This window comes from Dromaius novaehollandiae, chromosome 4 (assembly GCF_036370855.1).
Source record: "Dromaius novaehollandiae isolate bDroNov1 chromosome 4, bDroNov1.hap1, whole genome shotgun sequence".
Lineage (NCBI taxonomy): Eukaryota > Metazoa > Chordata > Aves > Casuariiformes > Dromaiidae > Dromaius > Dromaius novaehollandiae.
In genome coordinates this window covers 11,396,012-11,402,667 of record NC_088101.1, presented here as the reverse complement: position 1 = coordinate 11,402,667, position 6,656 = coordinate 11,396,012, and the positions used below count along the sequence as shown (strand labels likewise).

At 38.7% G+C, this 6,656-nt stretch overlaps 1 long non-coding RNA gene across 1 annotated transcript; it reads left to right on the top strand.

Annotated features, from left to right (window-relative positions):
* The first annotated feature begins 991 nt into the window (after positions 1-991).
* Positions 992-6,041, top strand: LOC135328131 (uncharacterized). Its single transcript, XR_010388869.1, has 3 exons — positions 992-1,878; positions 2,957-4,237; positions 4,981-6,041. It is a non-coding gene; the product is annotated as an uncharacterized LOC135328131 (long non-coding RNA).
* Positions 6,042-6,656: the final 615 nt, after the last annotated feature.

The window sequence follows — 6,656 nt, the reverse complement described above, 5'->3', positions numbered from 1 at the left end:
ACATTCACTGCTTATAGACAAAATAGCTTCTTAAGTAAAAAAAAATTAACCGTCCATGGAAATCAACAAAATCCCAGAATAAAGTCATTTTAAATGTCATTATTCAGTGTGTGGGATTCCTCATTATCTAACAAGTTCTAATGACTACAGTCTAGGTGCTGAAAAATTTTCCATGAATGGTAGGTGAAGGAGTTATAATTTACATATTGACGCACATTGCTGTACGCAAAGAAATATCTTCTTGAAACTCTCATTCACTGTATGTGGGACAAATCAGAAGCTTCCAGCTGATCCATGTCTTACAGAGGTCTGATGCTAGTGACTTGCCTCAAATGTAACCAGGATCCCATCTAACTGTTCTTTATTTTCAGATCCTGCAAAATCAAAAGCCTAACAATGTTTTCCAAATAAACTGTGGCTATATTAGTTTATTTTACACTATTGGCTAAAACAGAGAAAATCTGTGCTTGTAGGTAGTACATGCTGATTGAGATGAGTTATTTCCTAAGCCTGAATTAGAAATGCCATAAGGGTGGGATTGAGCTTTTCCAGACAAATGTGCACATGTTGAGACACCACAGAGCTCAAGGGACCTAAAGAAGCCTTAAGGACACAGAGTTATCAAACATAAATACCCTAAAACCAGGCAGTCAAAGGATGACATATTACGAAATACTTTAAATGGGCTTGGTCTGTTCCTGCTGAAGGCAAAGGTAACACTCCCTTCAGGAGCTGGCAAAATACTGGCATTTTTGAAAATTGCAACCCCATTCCTGTAGTACATTGCCAAAAGAATGCACACACCGTGTGCATCAAAGGCACACAACATCTCTCCACAGCAACTGCAGAGCTAAGCCCCATTGTTCCTTATTTTGTTCCCTAGAATACAGAAGTGAGCTTGTCCATGAGTTCAAAAATTAACAGGAAGAGGATTTTAAAGCAGTGTAAGTGAATCATCAGTTTGATGTTTCTTATTCCATTTATATTTTTCCTTTGATAGATGCTTGTGCTTTATAAAAATATCAAGCTCAGAAAGAAATATCTAAAGCTTGCTTGAATCCAGAAGTGATTGCCACCTTATATATCCTAAAAGCAAACGATGAAATTACTGGCTAAACTTCCAGGCAATACAACCCTCTACTACATGCATGATAGGACCTTGGGGTACTTGAGGAGCAGATAGTCCCTCTGTGATGGGAAGAACAACTAGGCACAGGACATTTGTCTCTTCTGAGATTATCAATCCTAACTCGTAGCTTTGAGGAATGAAGGGAATGCATAAAGATTCCAGAAAAATACATCACATGACCATTATTTTTGGTTATTATTAACAAAGAAAATAAGTGTAAAGTACCTAGAAGCCTCTCAGATTCAAGCAGTGGGAAGCACACAGGAAGGAGTCCTCATCTGAAGAGTTTATAGTCAACACACAATTTGGGATAGGAAAATAAAGACCAAGATAACTCACTGGAAAGAGAAATGCACTAGAAAGGACACAAATTTATGGCACCATGTTGTATCATTTCAATGAATAATTCACACAGCTAGAAATTTCCTCATGAAATTGGGTGTAACAGCATCAAAGTCCCTTGGTAATTTTAGTCCCAATGACTTTGCTAAGCCTCTTGTATTTAACTCTTATCTCTCAGCTCAATCCCTACAGAATGCTGCCAAAGTCTCAGAAACCAGAAGTCGGAGTCCCCAAAAGTGAGAAATGTGCTTCTGTTCAACAATGTAGTTCCTGTTCCACGATCTTGCTTCTCTCACTATCTCCAGAAGCGCAGCAAAAAAAACGTAGTCCAAGAGATCAAAAGCATCGATGATCTTGCCTACTTGTGTGCTGACAACGTGGAGACAGTGGAGTGTTTGAAACCACTGGTAAGAAACTAACACGGATTATGGCTCTATTTCTAGCCAGTCCAGACTGACAAATAACAGTCACTGAGAATCTGTCCCCAAAGTTTTTTTTTTTTTTTTAAAAAAGCACACTTTTTCTTTATTTGTTTGTATAAATATACATATAAAAACAAAAATCTAAATTGATAGAACTGTACGTTAGACTTTCTATACAGTCCCATAATTGTGATGCTCTTCCCTGCCGATACATTTTCATACAGCCCACCGTTTCTTGGATAGGATCTATTAGATGGAAAAACTTCATGAAGCATATGGTGCTCTGGCTGACTGCTGTGGTAAAGCCAATCCCCCCAAAAATCAGTACTTCTGGATATTCAAAGCTCTCAATGAAGATTTCATTCCACCATACCAGAGCCTAGATCCCAGCATGCAGTGCAAGGAATACCAGGATAACAGAGTGTCATTCCCGGAACAGTAAGGCAATTGCTGATTTTATACTGCATAAATACTGTTAGTTAGGATTGTTAATAGGACAGCTTGAAGAAAAACTAGTATGCGCTTAGAAAAGGTTGCACACGCATTTCAAACCTTTGATTCTTTCACCTACTTCTGTCAAATGACATTGGTCTTTTTTCACTCAAAAAGAGTTAAAAGAAAAATATTTTTTCAGAAACATCATCCTCTTTATTTCTAAATTTCAATATTCTAATAAAAATGCCTATATTGTCCTTGCTTCAATTCTTGTTCTCTCTACATTTTTTAATTTTTCTAATAAATATAAGAACTCTCAAGAATCCTTGAATTTAAGAAGCAAAAAGGGGAGGAAATATTGGAGAGAGGAAAGCAAAAAAGGGGAGGAACGGTAAATATTGCTGAGAGAATTTCTCCATTAGAAAGCTCTTGAAATGTTTGGAAAATTTCATTTCGTATTTTATAACATGGAATGTTGATAATCATTTGGGATTTCCATAATAGATTTGGGCCATCAGCACATCCAAAACCAGACCTGGTGTTTTCCTAGTAAAACATTGCTTTTTAGAAACTTTGTAGAGCTTGATAACGGTTTTCAAATTTTCTTTTCATTTTCGTTACATTCAAGAGGTTGCAAGAACATCTTTTCAGCTGAATCTGAGAGCTGCTACGGGCTATGAAGCACTCCTGGAAAACCGACAACCCTGCTGAGTGCGAAGGCAATGCTGTAGGTGACGCTCTTAGCACAAAACAGGAAGAGCGGAAGGGCTAAGAATTGAACTGTTGTGAGTCGTGCACGTCTCAGGACTCGGAGCCTGTAAACCAAGGTTGGAGGTGCTTTTAAATCATGGTATAATTCTCCCAGGCAGTCCAATTTCATCTCCGTGGGACTGAGTTCCTTTGCTCAGAGATGCTGCTGACAGGGGTAGGAGCCAACTTTCAGCTCAGATCCTGAGCTCCAAGACAGCTTCAAAGCTCAGGCTGAGTGACTGCTAGAAGCAGAACCAAGCTGTTTATTGTAAACAGTCAATAAGGCTGAGTTCTAGGACGAGTTTAATCCCGACTATTTGTGAAAGAAGATGACCCTCTCTGCACATCCATTCCCCACCCACTGCACCAACAATACTTTTCTGCCCTGCAAGATCATGAAAAACAAAATTTTGTAGGACTCCCAGCTGCAATAATGACAGGGTCATAGATGTTCTGAACCTTAACAAGATTGGGAAGAGGCTACTTAATGAATAAGTATTTCATTGTGAACAGCTTTTCCTCAGAAAAAGTTGTGTTGCTAACGAATATTTTATTTTCTTTCAGAAAAACGATTTGCAAAATCCCATTCAAGAGATACAGGAACTTCTAAGGATAAACTGTGAACTCTTAGCTGTGCAGGGAGAAGCTGAATTGCTCGAAGTGTAAGCATTTCCTGATGAGCACCCTCAAGCATAAAACAGTGAATATCTAGGTGTTTGTAAGCGTGAAACCATGCTTGCAGACAGCTTGGATGAGTGCATAGCCTGTTATGATGCCCAGCTGAGTTTCCAGGAGACGTCTGTTTCCCAGTACATGGTATAAGATTTTAGCAGCTTGAATGGAAAAAGCATCCCATTCTAAGCTGTAGATCTATAGCTGCTACTCTTAGTAGTAAGAAAATGCAGTTGTTACCTGGGCTTTGGGCAGATCTTTTTGTACTGTACTGCCTGGTCTGGCTCAGTGATTCACTGAAAAAACCATTCCTCAAATGTGAACCATCATTTCAGTATTGTGATTTTTCAGAATTCTGATCCACTTCACCAAGAGAATGTCTCAGGCAACAACTGATGCATTGCTTGATATTGCAAAGAACATGACAGAATGTGTTAAGTGCTGTCAGGTACCTGAGGAGGGACACATACCTTATTCGGAGCCACAGGTGAGTCCTTTCCTTCTTCTGTTCTTTGCTTCCTTGTTAGTGAATTTTCCATGCACTGAACATGCCCTTCACCATGATGCAGTCTCCTGAAGGTACAGACAGAATGGCCATGTTGTCCTCAGCCTTTCTAGCCTATGCACTTTATCAAAGATACTTTTCAACAGTGGGAGCTTCAATTGAACTGAGGGCCTTCTGTTTTTTCCAGTGCAGTTGTACAGCCAAGCAGATCTCACGTTCATTCCTGAGCATCTTAGTTTGGATTTTGGATCTTTTTTCAGTTCTCCTTAAACAATGGAAAATAAATTTAGCTTCAGCCCTGCATTAGATCCTCTGGTTGATCCCCAGCACAATTGCTTAACTAAAAATAGCACTGCAAACAGTAGCCAGTAGATTATCAAAGCATCTAGGTTTGGCAGCATGCTCACTGCCAGCCTGGAGATAATTTTTCAAATTTTCCATTATGCTTTAAGTTTTTACAGTTAACCAGAGGAAGAAACTTTGAAGGGCTGAACCAAATACATGAATGCTCCTTAGGAAATACAATTGTCTGTGATAATGAGACATCCAAAATGACCATCTACAGCATCTGTAATTCTCTGCTCGTAATGGAGCTCTGTTTACCGGAGTCTGACAATTCCTAGAAGTAGTCGTTATACTATTGAGATATGAAAAAAATTTTTTTTTTTGCTTCCTCTGAATATCAGAAAGACTATTGCTGTGGTGTTTTCTCTCTTCTTGTTCAGTTGGACGTGGAGCTTCATGAAACATGCAAGAATCATGAGGCTGTACCTGTAAGTGATGGAGTCACTCACTGTTGCAGAGAATCCTGTGCTCACAGGAGACCATGTTTTTCCACCTTGGATGAGTGGAAGAAAGTTTTGTACCATTACCCTTTGACCCTAACATATTTATATCAGGCAAAAAATTGTTTACTGCTCCAGCAGAAACACGGTATGCAGGCCAACACCTGTAAGATGCCTATTAGTTCAGTAGATATCACCTTAGATTATGGCAGAGAGAACATGCAGTTTGTTAAACTCAGGATCACCTGCTGGAACTATGCTAGAATCAAGTCTTCAACCTAATTTACCAACTACAATTATTCTGAGCAAAGCCAAGCCTTCCAACCCAATTTCAGCAATTCTGCAGGTGGTTATTGAAACAAATCTTCAGTGGGTCCAATTGACTCAAAATAGAGAGTTTATGAGTACAATTCATTCACTTCACAGTTGATGCATGAAGTTCTGCTTGTTTTTTCTTTTTGAGGATGAATTGGAACATCCACTTTTTTAAAGCTTCCATAGGCTAATAAAGACATTAGTGCAGTGATATTCTCAATTGAAAGATACAATTATTAGCACAGGCCAGTTCATGACATAGAATACCGAAATGCAGGGAAGGCAGAGCTTCTTACCATGTTAGTATCTCAGTTGGCTATGCTACAGTTTGTATCCTAGCAGAAGCAGATCTTACTGAAGGCCTTAACTGAAAACACCATTGTGGATATGTAAGTGTACTCAAGAATAGCATTCCACCACTCCTTCCGCAGTGAAGGAAGAGAAAGGAAGATGATGGTGGGAGAAACAGAAGTGTAACGGAAACAGAGCCACAGGTGACAGTCACAATGTGTGCCCTTCTGAACATACAGTACACTCTGTACACACACACTCATGACTACAAAAGATTACATAGCAAATGTCAGTGAATACTTTTAAATCAAGTAGTTCAGCCAGTTAGAGTGGCTGTTTGTACAGATGGTTTTGTAATACATTTGCCCATGAATAATAAAAACAATGTTTATGTATACATGGACTATTTCATCTCTACATTAAACTGCAAGGTATATATTTGTCACTCACAGTATGTGTACGGTACTTTCAACATGACTGATCCTCTTCAGACTTGTAGCACAAGAATGTTAACAATTACAGGAAAAGGTGGTGTGTGTAGAAGGAGGGATCCAAAGAACAAAAACAGAGGGTTAGCCAAGCTGATTATCTGAAGACACACAATCTACTTTTTCAGTCATTTGGTTTCGACAGCATTCATTCATTTTTTATTACTCTCTCTGCATGCTGTGCCAAAACAATTCAGTAGGAGACATCAGCATAAAAACAAACTGTGTACACTAAACATGGCTGAGAAGTCTCAAACCACAGTTTTGAAGAGTGTTAATAGCAGTTTCCAAACCTGAATTTTTCTCTGAAGAGAAATTATGAACTTCACAGTATTTCAGACTTCCCAACCATTTTGGGAACATTTTGTTTTCATTATTAACCTTATCCTTCAGTGATAAACTCATTAAGCAGCTCCAGAGGAAACACTTTTCTCTAATCAATTTTGGAAATTAGTCTCTCTCGAACTGTATATTCTGTCTTTCTGAGAACTGGGAATAAGCCTATATAGAAATATGAACATT